At 45.3% G+C, this 18,576-nt stretch overlaps 1 protein-coding gene and 1 long non-coding RNA gene across 2 annotated transcripts in view; both read left to right on the top strand.

Moving 5' to 3' along the window:
- The window catches only part of LOC112402884 (uncharacterized), a 25,100-nt gene extending 9,725 nt beyond the window's left edge, over positions 1 to 15,375 (top strand). The window contains exons 4-5 of the long non-coding RNA XR_003003782.1: positions 3,688 to 3,833; positions 15,082 to 15,375. This is a non-coding gene — a long non-coding RNA (uncharacterized LOC112402884). The remainder of the gene's footprint in view (positions 1 to 3,687; positions 3,834 to 15,081) is intronic.
- A 66-nt stretch (positions 15,376 to 15,441) lies between these two features.
- Positions 15,442 to 18,576, top strand: part of SLC36A2 (solute carrier family 36 member 2) — an 84,540-nt gene continuing 81,405 nt past the window's right edge. Inside the window, exon 1 of the mRNA XM_024749991.1 lies at positions 15,442 to 16,828. The gene's annotated coding sequence lies outside the window, so the exon portion shown is untranslated. The remainder of the gene's footprint in view (positions 16,829 to 18,576) is intronic.

The raw sequence follows: 18,576 nt of genomic DNA, 5'->3' as shown, positions 1-18,576 counted from the left end.
TGCGGGCTTCAGTAGTTGTGGCTCGTGGGCTCTAGAGCGCAGGCTCAGTAGTTGTGGCGCATGGGCTTAGCTGCTCCGCGGCATGTGGGCTCTTCCCGGACCAGGACTCAAACCCGTGTCCCCTGCATTGGCAGGCGGATTCTTAACCACTGCGCCACCAGGGAAGCCCCGTGAATATTAATTTCTAAAGTAGGAGTGTGTGGTGGGAAGCCTCCGAGAGCTTACTGGTCTCAGGTTCTCCAAAGCTCTAGCTTCCAATCTACCTGAAACCAACTTACAGCTTCCATCTTACCCACAGATCCTCCCCTAACCTCTTACTCAGCCAACAGCTTCCTTTATCTCAGTCTCGGCATAAGACAGCGCCAACTGGTAGGTCCTCCTGAAATAAGGCAGGAAAAGGCAGCATTGGGTGAGGAATATTCCCAGGATTGGGACCAAGCCCTCTAAGAGATCTGGAGCAAACCCACTAAGCCCCTGTAGGGCAGGCAGACCTTGGGGTTCCCTCACAATGGTAACAAAGGACCTGGGAGAGCTGAGAAGAGAGAACTGCCTCCTGTTGCCAAAAAAACACTGATGTAGGAGCCCAAAGGAAAGGGCTGAGGCTAGCTCTGCCATGTACTAGCAAGTCCCTTTCATCCGGGCTTCAGTTTCTCACCGATGAAATTAATAGGGGAAGAAATTCATCTCCCAAATCTTTCAGCTCTGTGCGTCCTTCTTTTCCCTGCTTCAGCAACATCCCTCCCTCGAAAGAAGACTGGATAGGCCCTCAGTCAGCCACAGAATCATTATATATTACACTTTAGAGTTTCTTTGAGATGGTCTGCTGCAACCCATTCATTTTTTTTTTCCTTTTTTCTTAGCCACACCACTTGGCTTGCGGGATCTTAGTTCCCTGACCAGGGATTGAACCCCAGGCCACGGCAGTGAAAGTCCTAACCACTGGACTGCCAGGGAAATCTCCCATACATTTTATATATGGGAAATTGAACCTCAGAGAGACAAAGGTGTTTGGTCAGGGTCACACTTGGTAAGAAGTGTGAGAACCTTTGGGTTCTCTTCTGACCCCTCACTTAGACCCTAGGGTTCCGTGGTCATGATTTGCCATGTGAAGGTACAGAATAGTACCTGTTTAATATGCAAATAACTTGTGTCTGAGTTTTTAAAAATACAGTATAAGATGCCACTATGGAAAAAATATAACCATATAAAAGAAGATGAGTGGTTATATTAGTTTCCTATTGCTGTGTAATAAATTACCACAAACTTCATGGCTTAAAGTGACATACATTTATTGTCTCACAGTTTCTCTGGGTCAGAAGTTCAGGCATGGCTTAACTGGGTCCTAAGCTTATAGGGGCTTACAGGCTGCAGCTACGTGTTGGCTGAGCTATAGTCTCATCTGGAGGCACAACTGGAAAATAATATTCCTCCAAGCTCGCTCAGGTTTCTGGCACAACTAATTCCTTTGCTGTTGTAGGACTGAGGGCCCCAGCTTCTTGCTGGCTGTCAGCTTCTTGCTGGCCCTCAGCTTCTTGCTGGCCCTCAGCTCCTAACCATATGGGCCTCCTAACATGACCACTTACTTCTTTAAAGCCAACTAACTTTGAAGTCTCTAGAGTCTGCTAGTAAAACAAGACCTTATATGACGATGTAATCATGAAAGTGACATTACATCATCTTTGCACATTCTATTGGTTAGAAGCAAGCATAGGTCCCACCCACACTCAAGAGGAGGAGATAAACAAGGGCATGGACACCATAAATATCAAAGGAGGTGGAATCTTAGAGTCTATCACCACAGCGGTGAAAATAGTGTGTGTAAAAAGGACTGAGGAGTTCCCTGGTGGTCCAGGGGTTAAGACTCTGCGCTTCCACTGCAGGGTGCGTAGGTTTGAGCCCTGATCCCTGTTCGGGGAACTAAGATTCCACATGACGTGTGGCACGGCCAAAAGGAAAGGGGGGTGGGGACTGAAATGTCTACTCCTGTCAAGTCAACTGAGAAGAGGGCTAAGTTTTAGCCATTGGATTTGGCAACAGGAACCATAGTTGCCACTGGCAAAAGCAGTTTCAGTTAAATAATAAGGTTGAAAGTCGGCTGAGGTAGATTCAAGAGAATGGAAAATGAGAAATTGGAGAGAGTGAATAGAGACTACTCTTTTAAGGAGTTTTGCTATGAAAGGAAGCAGAGAGATGAGAGATTAAAGGTACTATGATATGTTTATATGTTCATGGGAATGATGCCGTAGAAAGGGAAGGGCTGATGGTGCAAGAGAGAGGGAAGGATCATTGCAGGAGGAAGACTCTTGAGTAGGTGAAGGAAAGGGGATGAGATCCAGTGCTCAAGATAAAGGGACTTAGGACAGGATGAGGATGGCTCAGCCACTTTCATGGGAGAAAAATCCTCATATATGGATTCAGACACAGGTCAGTGGATAGATTTAGTGGCTGGAGGATAAGGAAGTTCTCTTCTGATTGCTTCTGTTTTCTCAATGAAATGAGAACAATGCCATCGGCTGACAGGGGAGAGTAATGGAGGTTTGAATAGAGAGAAGGTTTGAATAGAGAGAAGAGGTAGGAAATAGTCCTCTTGAAGAGTGGAAGAACCACATAAATAAGACAAAGAGTAGATTTTCCCTGCGGTGCTAGGACCCACCTGAGGTTTTCATAAATTTAAAATGTGACGGGTTGGCAAATCCAGCTGTTGTTCTCTAGCCACATTCAACTACTTGGGTGTAGTCTCAAAGTAGAGGCAAAGGTGCATCCGGTCAGTGTTGTGGCTTTGGAAGGTGGATACAATACAAGGAGAGGGATGAGAGTGTATGGCAGGGAGACTCCACAACTGACCAGTCACTGGGTAAAAAGGGGAATGAAGCTATGAGGGGGCGAAGAGCAGTGGATGGGTCTCAGAGCAGCATCAGTGGACAGGAGGCCCTGACGTGGTCAAAGATCTGGTAGGGTCTGCAAATTAGTGGATGTGAGATGGACCAGTAGGTGTTGGTGAGGCACCCAGAGACTGGGATGCTTGAAATAGAGACTTTGAAAGTAGTGTAGGAACACAACATTGTAAATCAACCATACTTCAATAAAACTTTTTTCAGAATAGTGGTGCAGGTTTTGATAATGATAAGGTCTGTGGTGTGATGGTGGGTGTCAGTGTGTGGAGGACAAACTGAAAGAAAAGGTGGTCAAGGACGTAAGAGGCTGGAGTACAGGTGATTCCTTTATGCGGTTGAACTAATCAAGAATGATCATAGGGAAATGGTGGAGGGAGAGAGAGAGGGTAAGAAAGGGAGAAAGAGAGAAAGAGGTTGTTGTTAAGTGGAAGAGGGGGCAGCCCTGAGGGCTGTGCATGCCGCAACAAGTAGAGGTGCTGCGGACTGCTGTCATGTGTTCCAAGGGAGCTGTCTTAGAGAGGAGAGAGGAAAGCAGCCCTCTCTTAGAGGCCTGCAGAGGAAGCAGTGACTTCAGGAGGAAGCCACATGTTGTTACAGCAGCAAGGCGAAGAGAACATTGCTGTGCAGGGGACTTCCCTCTTCCTCAGGAAAACCTTCCTGATCCCCTTTATAAGAGTAACTGCTTTTGTTACACACACTCAGCCTTGCTAAATTTTCTTTCAGAGCGCTTATCACAGTTGAAATTTTTTAAATTTATGTATGGGAAACCCTGATTGATATTCATGATTTCCAGCTAAGCTCATGGAAGGCAGGGACTGCACCCTGGCCCCGGTGGATCCCCAGCACCCAGCGGAGTGGCCAGCATGGGGGTACTTCATCAGAAGGAGGAAGAGAAAGAACAGACTCGTAGAGCAACTGTGAGGCGTCTCCGTGTTGAGGGTAGGAGAAGCCCATCTATCCATCCATTCATGCTTTTGGCCATTTGTTCTTCCCAAGGAGCAGAGCCTGCATCACAACAGGCGAGGTAGGCAGTGCAGTATTTAAGCTCCTGAGCCTTCTATGGCTCAAGCAGCTGAGAGCTGGGCGTTGCAGCTCCTGCATGCCAAACCTGTGCTTGCTCAATGCCTGCCAAAGCCATGACCACTCCCAGCCCCTCACCCGCACAGTGCTTGAGCGCAAGAGTGAGGTGTCTGCCTGCCTGGGGCGGGAGGCACCTCCTTCAGCAGCCCAAGGAATGCTCCGGTGGCCCCCAGGGAGTGTCTAGCAGCATCTCCACCAGGTCTCCTCCTGCCGGGAGGAGGTCAGCGGGATCTCATAAGTCTCCTTACCTCCCCGACAGGAGCTCCTGGGCCTGAGATGTTGCACCTGGAGACTTTTATGGGAACTTTTTCCTTCTTCTTTCCAGTAACTCCAGGAGCTAAATCTTGACAGACAGGCAAAGAGCGGTTTAGAGAAGTTGTGTTGGTGGCAAAAAATAATGCTCCTTAAAGATAATTTTTAAATCCTAAGCATAACTCTTTAGGGGTCCATTTACTCAACATTACTGAGCACCTGGGCATCGTGGGGCTACAGCAGTGAGCACGTGACATCATTCACGTCCCTGCCTCTAAGGCTCTCGCAGCCCAGGGAGGAAGAAATGTGCATACAAAACTGAAATAACGGAGAGAATGACATGGGTGAAGTGCCTCAAACATAGTTGGTACTCAGTAACTGATGGACAAATTAACTTTTGAAAAACCTGGATTTACATATCAATTAATTTCAATATATATTACCATGTATAACTGAATACCATTCAATTGGATAAATGTATCATCATTAATTTCCCTAGCATTATGACTTGACAAATAGCTTGCTTATAATTTTACATGTATAACTAAGGCTGTAATGAGTGCCCTTGAGTTTACATACATGTTTGGAACACTCCCTATTATATCCTATAGGTAAACTTCTAAATATAAAATTGTTAGTCAAAATGTGCTAATTTCCATCTAATACATATTTTCCACTGTCTATTGGAAAGATTGTAACACACAAGGAAGAGGAAACCTTCAAGCATTTTATGGGAGGGGAGAGAACGTTGAACTAGATGGCTTCTAGGATGCTGGACAACCTGTAGTTAAGATCACAGAAAAACACACTCATTCCCATCCTGCTTTTGTGACTTCCATGTTAGCTGTGTGACCTTGGGCAAGCTCTCCCCATCTCTGAGCCATAGGTAAAATGGTGAGAATAAGTCCTATTGCTTAGAGTTGTTGAGAGGGTTAAAGGAGACAATGGGTATTAAGCACAATGTGGGTAGCACTTATAACAGGGATTTCTCCCTCAGATTGTGGGCAGGGCTAAGTCTGGTTCTGGCATCCTGTGAATTTTCTGTCACAACTTTACCCATTTCATGGGGAGCTTTCTCCTCAAAAGCCCACAAGGCAGCAGAGGAAGGAAATGTTCTTTATCACTTATCCCCAGAAAACCCCCAAATTAAGGTCAGGCCCCCTGTCCTGGAACCCTGAGTACAATTAGGGCCAGACTTAGCATCAGTGCCAAGGGAACAAGAGAGAGTAGATCTGAGAAGCCATGGGACACATCAAACTCACCTCTGCTTGGGCGAGTCAGGGCCTGGAGATGCAGCCAGGGAAGTGAGGGGCGAGCTGGGCCACCCCTTTCTCCTGCCAGCATCGCCACATGTCCCTCAGTAAAAACACTGGATTTCGAGGACTGCTTTTTCTGCCATGGAACAATGTGGAAAAGTCATAGAAATTGAGAGTAGGAAACTACATTGTAGGTTTTGCACATCCCTGCCTCCCATCAGTCAGGGTTAGGGTAGGAAACCGTATTTTACGCAGGAAAATACCAGAAATAGATTTCATAATGGGAATTAGGGGCTTACAGAGCCATTAGGAGGGTCGGAGGAGGGGGCTGTAGACTGGACTTACAGGAAGGATTCTCAGAACAATGCCTCTGAAGTGGCACCCGGGGAGTCACCCCCTCCCCCATAATCAGGAAGGCAGGGAAGCAGGAGACCCCTGGAACCACTGTGGTCAGGAACCCAAGGCTGCTGCTGTGACCCAGGGATTGGGACTGGGGCCTGCCGCGGCATGCCTCTAGACAACCTCGAGAACAAAGCCAGGATGACTCTATAGAAAAACCCCTCCTCTCTACAGCCTCTCCTGACAGCAGAAAACAGCCTGAAGCAGCAGATATCCTCCACCACCTTTTGACCTTCCTGTTTTATAGACAGAACTGTAGCTTCCGGGAGTATAGGAGATGTAACTAACTGTTCCCTTTCTAGCCTCTGCAATAGAGGAAGACACACCAAAAAGATGTGGGAATAGAAACTACCAGTCAACCGTGTCCCACATACCTTGATCTCTGCTTGAATACCCTTACTGACAGGGACCTCACTACCTCAGCAGTCTTCTAGGGAGAATGTTGGAGAGATCTGAGGGCTTTCTTTTTTTTTTTAATTTTAGTATCATTGAATTACAATGTTGTGTTAATTACTGCTGTACAGCAAACTGACTCAGTTATACATATATATATATATATACATATATACACATTCATTTTCATATTCTTTTCCATTATGGTTTATCACAGGATATTGAATATAGTTCTCTGTGCCATACAGTAGGACCTTGTTGTTTATCCATTCTATATATAATAGTTTGCATCTGCTAATCCCAAACTCCCAATCCAACCCTCTCCCACCGCCCCCGCCCTTGGCAACCACAAGTCTATTCTCTATGTCCCTGAGGGCTTTCTTAGATTAGTAGGAAAGCTGCTGCACCATATGGCCTGCTGTTGACCTTCACCCCACCTGGATGCACAGCACTTTGTACTCCCTTATCTTAATGACAGCCCTTCAAGGAGGGGCAGGGCCTGAGTCTGGCTGTCCTAATTTCCACAGAGTCCTTTCAAGCGCTTCTCCAAGACATAGTTTCCTGGGCCCTGCCGTCTTAACTCTCACCTTCAGACAGGTTCCAGTCGTACAAGATCTTTGATAAAGTGAGGAATAGGAACCGAGTCCAGGAGTGCAGCCCCACAAGGAGCTGCCACTTGCACTCTTCAGAGACCGATCCAGGGTGAGAAGTGTGGCACCCAGCGCTTGCTGGGATAGACAGAAACAGCCCCTCTCACCCTCGGCTTGTGGAAAGCAAATGAGTGGTACCCCTTGGAGGATAATTTGTTACTGTGAAAACTTTAAAAGTACATGCCCTTGACCTACTAAACCCACTTCTGAGAATGTATCTAACAGGCAAATTCTCATATATGTAGGAAATCAGGTGTGCATAGTTACCCGTTTCAGCTCGGGAAAGAGCCAAAATACTCACCAGTAGGGGACTGGTTAAATAACCCATGATGCAGCCTCTAACAAAATACTACACAGTTGTAGAAACAATGAAGAATGAGCCACATCTGTTGCACACTGATGGGCACAATCTTGTTTTTTAAAAAAGTAAAGGTAGAAGTGAATTTAATACTGTATAAAGGGGTATAAGCATATGTGGCCCTCCTAAAAGGAACCTGCCCAAGTACAGTCACCCCTTCCCTGGCTCTTTTGAGTCTCAGTTTTCTCACCTATAAAAATGGGTATTGTGGGACTTCCCTGGCAGTCCAGTGGTTAAGACTCCGCGCTTCCACTGCAGGGAGCACGTGTTTGATCCCTGGTCGTGAAACCGTGCGCCGCTGATTGGGACTTGAACCCACGTGCTGGGACTCAAACCCAACCTAAACCCAGACTAGGACTTGAACCCACAGTCTTTTAATTAGAGTCACTCACCTGTGTCTGGACTTAACTGAGGCTCAGGTTCTTTGTGTCTCAGCGCAGAAGGAATTCAGCGAGAGGCAAAGTGATAGGCAAGAAGTAGATTTATTAATATAGGATGCTTGTGAGGGATACAAGCTGGCAGGTGAGGGGGCTCTGCCCCAAGGATTAAGCAGGCTACATTTTTATAGTCAAAGGAAAGTGGGGGAGGGGGAAAAGACCGCCTTCCTCATTCTTCGAGTAGGCTTACATCACAGGCTCCTCCTTTGTATCAGGCAGGAGAGTGTTTGACCCTATGAGGTCACATTAGCACTGTCATAGTGCTTACTCAAATCAGCAGCAGGGTGGTAACATATACTAAAATATGTTGAATAGTCTCAGGTTTCTGTATAATGAGGGTCTCCTACTTTGGAATGTCACCTTCCCCTTAAATTCCTGTCCTTGGTCCTAAGGATCCCCGTCTTGCTGAACTCCACCAGCAGAATGCAGACCTCATTTTTTTCTTTCACTTAATAACCTGGGCATATCTCATGTTTTTATTTATGGCTTTATAGTTAAACAAGCCTGCTTCGTTGCACGACGTTCCCGATAGTTCTTGAGCGATCATTAACTTACAGTGGTCTCCCAAAGTTCCCTAGGTTTCCCTCTCTATCTATAATCCCCTACTGGGACTTCTACAGCTACCTGTGATGGATAGAGTAAGATAGAGTACTATCCTACTCTATCCCTATCAGTGGAGGAGCTAAGATCCCGCATGCCGTGCTCAGCTGGCCAAAACAAAAAAGGAGGGGGCGGTGAGGATTAACAGCCTACTTATTGGAAAGATTAAGTAATGTATGCAAAGTTATTTTGTAAATGTTAGAGTACTTGACACTTAAATGGTTGGGGGTTTTTTTGTTTTGCGGTACATGGGCCTCTCACTGCTGTGGCCTCTCCCGTGCTCCGGACGTGCAGGCTCAGTGGCCATGGCTCACGGGCCTAGCCACTCCGCAGCATGTGGGATCTTCCCGGACCAGGGCACGAACCCGTGTCCCCTGCATCGGCAGGCGGACTCTCAACCACTGCGCCACCAGGGAAGCCCCACTATTACTTTTAACATAATTATTGGTTAACGATTCTTACTGAGTCTCCCTAGGCCATGGATCTTAGGAATTTGATAAACGTCATGAAATTGTAGGCAAAGTTTAATGATTAATGTTTGCTTTTTCTCTGAGAGGATCAATTCTTTATCTCATGGAAAAAGAAATTTGTGATTCACAAAAAGAAGAAAAGTTCTGAATTTTCTGAACAGTCTAGTGGAGTGATAACCCTTTAATTTTTCCCTTGTTTTATAAGTCCATATTATCTTCCTCTAAATGCATTCTTATCTCCAGAGATCAGCCCCTAGAGTCTGTCCTCTGCCTTTCCTTCACCAATGATGTTGGAACCTCCACACCCTCCATCCTCTGAAGTTTGCTGTGCCCTCGGGGCTCTGCCATTGTTCTCTGTGATGTTAGAGGTAACTGGGAGAGTGTCCAAGGTCAGACCCATTTCCTGTCTAACATCAAGTGCTTTTATTTTATATTCTCTGTTCTCCACTCCCAGGCCACAGAAACTAGAGGCTCTTCCTGCAGAGTGGTGGAGAGGGAGGGCAGAGGAGTCTACCTTCTTCGAATCCTGATGCCACCACCGATCAGCTCTGTGGCACTGGTCAAGTTCCCTGATGCCACCACTGATCAGCGTTGTGGCATTGGTCAATTTCCCTAAGCCTCAGTTGCCCCATCTGTAAAACAGGGCTAATAGTAGAGAGTTGTTCTCTAGATTAAATAAGACAATAATACTTAGTAAATGGTTACTCTAATTAATTACCCTTATCAATGGTTACTCTAATTAATTACCCTTATGTTAGGAAATGTTCAAAAAGTTCTGCTCCCAGGAAATAATGCATAAAACCTTAAGAGACCCTTGAGAATTGCAAGCCCACTTTACACAAAGAGAAAATGGACCTAGAGAGCGGAAGGGACTTGTCCCAGGTTGCACAGCAAACCAGAGGCAATGCCAGGGTGAAAACTGGGCACTGAGCTCCCAGCACAGGGAGCTCCTGTGCCTCACACGCCCCACTGGATGGGGGAGAAGGGCAGTTACAAATTCTTTTTTTTTAAAACAATGGTTAGCATCTTTTTATTTGCAGGTATCAGGAGCACAAATATATATAGCCAGCTAGTATACTACTAGTCTCTAGTGTGTTGATGGAGCCCCTGATAGGAGGGCTTGGTGCCCTTTCTTTATCCTGTTTCTCTTTTCCTTTTGGCTACTTACTGCTCCAGCCTACTCTCTGTAGTACCTTGTTGTCTGTCCATGTGAGACTAGTCATATACTTACATCATTAATATCAAACTAGAGTTCTTAGTACCCCTGTCTACATGTCTTAACTATTTGGAGGTTTCGGGGTTTTCTTTAATAGACTTTGTTTCTTTTTTATTTATTTATTTAATTTATTTATTTTTGCCGGAACTGGGTCTGCGTTGCTGCACGCAGGCTTTCTCTAGTTGTGGCGAGCGGGGGCTACTCTTTGCTGTGGTGCGCAGGCTTCTCATTGTGGCTGCTTCTCTTGTTGCAGAGCCCAGGTTCTAGGCACAGTCTTCAGTAGTTGTGGCACGTGGGCTCAGCAGTTGTGGCTCCCGGGCTCTAGAGCGCAGGCTCAGTAGTCGTGGATCACGGGCTTAGTTGCTCCGCGACATATGGGATCTTCCCGGACCAGGGCTCGAACCCGTGTCCCCTGCATTGGCAGGCGGATTCTTAACCACTGCGCCACCAGGGAAGCCCTCCATGTCTTTTTATGGCTTGATAGCTGATTTTTTTTTTTTTTTACTGCTGAATAATACTGCACTGTCTGAATATACCACAGTTTATCTGTCCACCTACTGAAGGATGTCGTGGTTGCTTCTAAGTTTTGGCATTTATGAATAAACCTGCTATAAACATTCGTGTAAGGTCTTTGTGTTGCCAAAAGTTTTCAGTTCATTTGGGAAGATACCAAGGAATGCAATCGCTGAATCGTACGGTAAGGATCTGTTTAGTATTGTGAGAAACCACCAAACAGGTTTCCGAAGTGGCTGTTTCATACCATTGTGCATTCCCACCAGCACTGTGAGTGTTCCCGTCACTCCACATTCTCACCAGCATTTTATGTTGTCAGTGTTGTGGATTTCGGCCATTCTAATAGGTGTGTAGTGATATCTCCATGTTGTTGTAACTTGCATTTCCCTGAGGACACATGAAGTGAAGCATTTTTTCGTATGCTTTTTTTGCTTTCTGTACACTTCTTTTGATGAAAGGTCTGTTCAGGTCTTTTGCCCATTTTTTAATCGGGTTGTTCATTTTCTTATTGTTGAGTTTTAAGAGAGATAACGGTCCTTTTTCAGATATGCTTTTGCGAGTATTTTCTCTTAGTCTATGGCTTGTCTTCTCATTGTCTTCACAAATCCATTTTTGTCCTGTTTTTCATCCTAACATACCTCCTCACCTCCCTTCCTTCTGCCCACATCGTCCTCTCCATCTCGGTCCTATCAGACTGTAGGTGGTAGGCTGTGGCCTTGCACCACAAGGGTGTCCTAATGAACTGTGCCTACCGCTTTTGCTGCTGGTGAGAGCCTCCGAGCCATCTCACAAAGAAGACTTCCTTTGCTTTAGTTCTAGACCCAGGTTCTGCTGGTTCTCCTGCCATCTCTTTACACACATACCAGAACAAGGCCTCTTGACTGTGCTCCATCAGCCGAGAGTTTGTTCCATCACAAAAGTAGCGTCCTTTTTTCACTTTCAACACACACAGTTTTATTTAATTTATTTATTTTTTAAATATTTATTTGGCTGTATCGGGTCTTACTTGTGGCAAGAGGGCTCTTCGTTGTGGCGTGCAGGCCTCTCTCTAGTTGTGGCGCATGGGCTCCAGAGCACGTGGGCTTAGTTGCCCCACAGTATGTGGGATCTTAGTTCCCTGATCAGGGATCGAACCCACTTCCCCTGCATTGGAAGGCGAATTTTTAACCACTGGACGACCAGGGAAGTCCCAACACACACAATTTTAAAAATAATATTGAATATGTGTTTAAAACTCTACAGGATTTTAAAAAATAACCTATTTAATATATATGTATATAAATTATTTATACATAATATTTATAAAATATTAAAAAGGCCTGGACTTAATCACACTACACTGTTAAAAGTAGTTACTTTTGAGGAAAGAAGTGGGAAGGAGAATTAGATTGGGATGAAGTGGGGAGAGGGGTATGAATACAGATGTTCCTTTTTTACGTATATACTTCTGTACCATTTGACCGTTGTATATTAATCATTCATCACCACTATATTTTTTAACTAAATGGGAAAAAAGTCACATTACTTCTCATTTCCTTGAAATTCTGATGTGCCCGTGGGAGTATGAACCCCTGCACTCCTGGTAAAAACTGTCGTAGTAAGGGGTAGCGTGTATGATAATCTTCATTGCTAGCACAAAGACCAGCAATTTTTGTGGTGTCTGGGAAGCAGCAGGGTGTAATAGGAAAATCACTGTTGTGGAGCCAGGAGACGTGAGGTCAGGTCTTGAATCAGCCGTGTGATCTGAGGTGCTCTGCAAACATCTTTACTCACCCTTACTGACTCTGTTAATTGTGGACCAGCCTACACAGAAAGAGCCAAGGGCCAAGGCAGGATAGGACCCAAGTGTAGGATGTGGGCGATGGAGGCCCTTCAGCTCCACTGGCTTCAGCAGCCAGGACCAAGAAGCTAGAAGTTGCAGGTAAGCACAAAAGGCAGAGGGGCCAGGCTAAGGAGGCCCAAGGGCAGTATAAGATGGCTCATGACCCTGAACAGCATGCAGCGACTTAAAGTCAGACGGAGCCTGTGTGTACTTCCTAGAAGATCAGTGCATCCACTGAGAAACCAGCATCTCGTTCACTCATCAGTTCATTCATCCACTTACTGAACAAGTGTCAATCGAGTACCCACTATAGATCAGGCACCATGCTAGCTGTTAGGGAGATAAGGATAAATGAAACAGGTATGATCCCTACCTTGATGGAGTTTCATGACCTAGTGGCAGAGACAGAAAATAAGTAAGAAAAGAAGTAAATGTATAATTATGAATTAGGATAAGAGCTACAGGGGGATGGGGAAAACCTGTCCGAGGACGTGAAGTTTAAGCCAAGATATGAAGGACAAGAGCCGACCAAATGAAGAGGCGTGGGAATGGTATCAGCAAAAGGCCATGGAGTGGGAAGAGCTGAGAGTCCTCCAGAAGCTGGTGACACATCGGAGTGAGGAGGAAGAGATGTAGAAGGAAAGAAGGGAAAGGGAGGCCGGAGCCGATCATGTGCTAGAATGTTATTCCAAGAGTAGAGGAAAGCTCCATAAGGGTCGTAAGCAGAGGAAGGGCATGACATAATCAATAATTTTTTTTTTTTCGGTATGCAGGCCTCTCACTGTTGTGGCCTCTCCTGTTGCGGAGCACAGGCTCCAGACGCGCAGGCTCAGCGGCCATGGCTCACGGGCCCAGCCGCTCCGCGACATGTAGGATCTTCCCAGACCGGGGCACGAACCCATGTCCCCTGCATCGGCAGGCAGACTCTCAACCACTGCGCCACCAGGGAAGCCCCCATAATCAATAATTTTTAAAAGATATCTATAGCTGCTGCATGGATCATAGATGGGCGAGCCAAAAGAAACAGATGCATTCCATGCGGCAAGAGGTGGCCTAACACTGAGCAGAGTGTTCAGTGTCCAAGTCAAGTCAGAATTTTCAGGGGTCAGAGCCTTCCTTCTTCAAGCAGATGAGACTGGGCAGCAGATAATGGGATAGGGAGGCCAAGGCAGGCCCTCGGCTCCATAACTACCTGGACACAGAGGTTCTGCCTGGGAACACACCTGGACACATGTAAAAAGAGCCTGCCAGGGCATTCCTGCCTCTTCTTGAGCAGCAGGAGGTCTGAGGCTGCCACAAGGCTTCCTACCTGTGGCTGTGGGTAGCAAGGGCACCCAGGCAAGACAGGTGAGGCAGAGGGTAATAACTCCAGCACAGTGAGTAGCCCCATTTTCTCTCTGCCTTTCTTCTTTTTATAACCAATAATCTTCTCCTCCCAACACCCACATGCAATCATGTTCTTCCTCCTGCTTGTGGACTAGCTGGGATTCTTCTTTGTGTTCCTCATGTTTTTGGTAGATAAGTGTAAACAGGTAGGGCAAAGCCCTGGAGCAGAATTGCAAGATGGCAGGAGATATGCCAGCTTGAGCTTCCAGCAGCTCCCTCCCAATCAACCAAGTTAGTGAAAGCCTAACCAATTGAGCCTTTGCTTTTGAAAGCCTAAACAATTCAGTCCTTATCTCAAAGCAGCAACAGATAAAACCCGAGCATACCTTTTCTACTTGAGAATCTTCAAGGTCTCCCTACCGCACAGGATATATTCTAATCTGGCTCATAAGGCTGTGGGCGACCTGGCCCCCACCTAGCACCCAGCCTGATTTTCCACTTCTCTTCTGTATGTGTCCTATGCTCCAAAACGTGAGTTCTCTAGTGCTCCCACATATATCTCCTCTTTCCCACAATTGAGCCTTTACTTCTGCTGTTCTTCTCACATGCAATGTCCTTCCTCCTCCACTCTCTCTCTCCGAATATCTAAATCAGGGGTCCCCAAACTCCGGGCCGTGGACAGGTACCGGTCTGTGGCCTGTTAGGAACCAGGCCACACAGCAGGAGGTGAGTGGCGGGTGAGCGAGCGAAGCTTCTTCTGTATTTACAGCTGCTCCCCATCACTCGCATTACCACCTGAGCTCCGCCTCCTGTCAGATCAACGGCAGCATTAGATTCTCGTAGCAGCGCGAACCCTGCTGTGAACTGTGCCTGTGAGGGATCTAGGTTGCGCGCTCCATATGAGAATCTAATGCCTGATGATCTTCAGTGGAGCTGAGGTGGTGATGCTAGCGCTGGCAGCGGCTGCAAATACAGATTATCATTAGCAGAGAGGTTCGACTGCATAGAGACCATAGTAAATCAATTGCTTGCAGACTCATATCAGAACCCTACTGGTGAGTGGCAAGTGACAATTAAGCTGCAAGTGAGTTGATGTACTTCAGTTGTACAGCTGCATCTGATGGCAGGCTTTAAGTCAGAATCTGACACTTATTTTAGCTCGGGTGTGGCCTGCCCATTATTTTCTTTACCACTTCCATCCACGCCTCTTTCCCACTCTGCACACTTGTCTCAGTCACAGTTTTGGTAAGTCCACAAGCTAACCCTAGCCAAAATGAGTGAAAAACAAATGTCGCTGGGGAGCTTCTTTGAAAAGGGGGAAAGACCAATGATGAGATAGCAGAAGACTCTAAGACCTCCAACAAAAAGAAAGCTGCATTTAAAAGAAAATACCAAGAGTCCTACTTAAATTACAGGTTCATTGCAACAGGTGATTCACATTCTCCAAGACCGCTTTGTATAATATGTGGCAACTGGCTATCCAACAAAGCCATGAAAACTTTAAAACTGCTTCACCACATGGAGACCAAGCACCCTGCATTAAAAGACAAGGCTTTGGAGTTTTTCAAAAGAAAAACACGTGAACACGAAGAACAAGCAATTATTGAAGACCACCACTTCATCAAATGTGTCTGCACTGAGAGCGTCATTCTTAGTGGCTAACCGCATTGCTAAAGCTAAGAAGCCCTTTACTGTTGGTGAAGAGTTGATCCTGCCGTCTGCTAAGGACATTTGTCATGAAAATTTAGGAGAGGCTGCAGTTCAAAAGGTGGCACGTGTTCCTCTTTCGGCTAGCACCATAACTAGACGATGAAATAGCAGGGGATACTGAGGCACAGTTGTTAGAGAGGATTAATGAGTCACCATGGTACGCAATCCAGGTTGACGAGTCTACCGAAGTTGACAACAAGACAACAATGCTTGTTTTTGTGCGATATATTTTTCAGGAGGATGTTCATGAGGATATGTTATGTGCGCTTTTGTTGCCAGTCAACACCGCAGCTGCAAAACTATTCGAGTCTTCGAATGATTACATGTCAGGAAAACTGAGTTGGTCATTTTGTGTCGGTACATGCACGGATGCAGCAGCTGCCATGGCTGGATGGCTTTCTGGTTTCACTACTCGGGTCAAAGAGGTCACTTCTGAATGTGGGTCTATACACTGTGTCATCCATAGAGAAGTGCTGGCTAGCCAAAAAATGTCACCTGAACTTAACAGTGTTTTGCAGGATGTGATTAAAAGTATCAGTCACATTAAAGTACATGCCCTTAACTCACATCTGTTTGCGCAGCTCTGTGAGGAGATGGACACAGAGCACACACACACACACGTCTTCTCTTATACACAGAAGTGAGATGGCTTCTAAAGGTAGATCTCTGCCTAGAATTTTTGAGTTACAAGAGCTGCTCCAGAGATTTCTTTTAGAAAAACAGTCACCACTGGCAGCACATTTCAGTGACACAGAATGGGTCACAAAACTTCCTTACTGGTGTGACATATTCAACCTGCTCGACGAACTCAATCTGTCACTTCAGGGGAGAACGACAACTGTGCTGAAGTTGGCAGATTAAGTGGCTGCATTCAAAGCCAAACTGGAATTGGAGGGGGCGGGGCGACAAGTGAACGTTGGGATTTTTGACATGTTTCAAACATTAGCAGAGATTTTGAAAGAGGCTGAGCCAGGGCCTTCTTTCTCCCAGCTGGTGCATGATCACCTATCTCAGCTTTCAAAAGAGTTTAAGCATAATTTCCCAACCACAAAAGACCCCCGAAATGAGAAGGAAGGCATCTGAGACCCATTTGTGAATAAGCCAGGTGAATCAACTTTGTCCGTGCTAGAAGAGGATCAGCTGCTTGAGATCGCAGATGACGGTGGCCTTAAAAGTATGTTTGAGACAACTTCAGATCTCCATACGTTCTGTATTAAGGTCAAGGCGGAATACCTGGAGATTGCCACAAAAGCACTGAAAAGCCTGCTTCCATTTCCAACATCCTGTCTTTGTGAAGCAGAGTTTTCTGCAGTGACAGCAACCAGAACGAGATCATGGAGTATATTCTACATAAGCAACACACTTCGGGTGCCGCTGTCTCCCATCACCCCCAGATGGGACCATCTAGTTGCAGGAAAACAAGCTCAGGGCTCCCACTGGTTCTGCATTATGGTGAGTTGTATAATTATTTCGTTATATATTACAGCGTAATAATAACAGAAACAAAGTACACACTAAATGTAATGCGCTTGAATCATCCCGAAACCGTCCCCCCCACCGACCTGCTCCGTGGAAAAATTGTCTTCCACGAAACCGGTCCCTGGTGCCAAAAAAGTTGGGGGACCGCTGGTCTAAATTACACCCGTTCTACATGCTCACCTCCTCTGGGTATTGTTGCCTGATCCACACAGCAGAATCGCCACCTTATTTTTCCCTTCTCAATTCAACCCTATTTAAAAAAAAAAAAAAAAGGGAGGTAGATTTATTTTTTCCTTTAATTTATTTATTTAAAAATTTTTTTAGTTTACTGAGGTAACATTGATTTATAACATTATATAAATTTCATGCGTAGGACATTATATTTCGACTTCTCACCACCAAAAGTTTAGTTTCCATCAATCACCTGTTGATTTAAAAAATATTCACAACCTGAAAGTTGAGTTGTGTTTTATCCAGTGGGAATTTTTAGGACTCAAGGTGGCAGGAGGCAGCCCCTCAAGTAACCCTGAGAGAACTGCTTCAAGGAGGTGAGGAGGGGAGCCAGGTTATATAGAAGTTTTGCAACAAAGGGCAGGTAGTCTGGAACATCAGAAGATTATTGTTAATTAAAGAAAACCAGATACCCCAAGTTAAGGAATTTAGCACTTTTCTGTGTATGGGAAGATGCAAGAGTCTCGGCTCACTGAACTCATTCCTTTGATATGCATCTCAGCTATCTAGGGACAGTATCTTATATTTTCATATTCTTAGTTTCCTCAAGGCTCACAGTAGGGAGTGGCTGCAATCTGATGGCTGCCTAATGGGAGGTATTCTTTCCTTCCTGAGTTTCCTCAGGGCTCACCGGCTCACGTTGGAGGCCTGCAATCGCTGATGATTGTGACATCCTTTGTTTAAATATTCCATTTATCAGTCCCTCCTTTTGGTCCGAAATTTGATCAATGTTTGGGAGACATTTCATGACCAAATTTTGTCCCACAGTGCTGGGAGGCTCATCCCAGATCAGGAGAAAATTCTTGTTGCTATGCCATTCCAGGTGTTAATTTTTGGATTAGGCCCTGTTGGTAATTAAAGATTCTGTGGATCCTCTGTCTTACTAGTCTACTATGATCTAGGAAATATTTTTCCTTATCGTTTCTTCCCATACCTAGAATCACACTATTACAATTAGTTTATAAGAGTCATAAATGTGATTTATTTTTTCAAGATGTTTAGCCATCATCAAATTTGTTGGAGGCCTGGTTACCCACTAAGTACTGTAAGAGACAACAATCTTATAAGATAGACAGGATATAAGTAATGCAGCTAGTAATATTGACAAAGTCATAGTGCAGCAGGGAGACACAAGTCATCAACAATTCGGAAATAAGGAACAAATTAAAACAAGGATTAGTATAACTAGTTGTAATAAACCATCAAGTCCATAGGAGAGCCAGCTGGAGAAGTCAAATTATGGGCAGGATCAGGTACAGAGAAAAAGATAAATGTTTTATCTTTGTTTACAAAGGTATACTTTATCAAGTTGTATGTCATAGCATAAGAGAAAAGTTTTTTCTGAAAAACAAAGATTAAAGCTAGTATACTTCCCAAAGTCATAAAAGTTATAAATCATATTCATCAGTTCAGTTCATTCAGTCCCATGTAATTGATTCCTGTTGATCTGGATGAAGTAATCAGGTTTTCCGTCATCTGTTACACAGTAA

The sequence above is a fragment of the Neophocaena asiaeorientalis genome, unplaced genomic scaffold, assembly GCF_003031525.2.
Source record: "Neophocaena asiaeorientalis asiaeorientalis breed wild unplaced genomic scaffold, Neophocaena_asiaeorientalis_V1.1 scaffold548, whole genome shotgun sequence".
Taxonomy (NCBI): Eukaryota; Metazoa; Chordata; class Mammalia; order Artiodactyla; family Phocoenidae; genus Neophocaena; species Neophocaena asiaeorientalis.
This window is presented reverse-complemented; position numbering and strand designations above follow the sequence as displayed.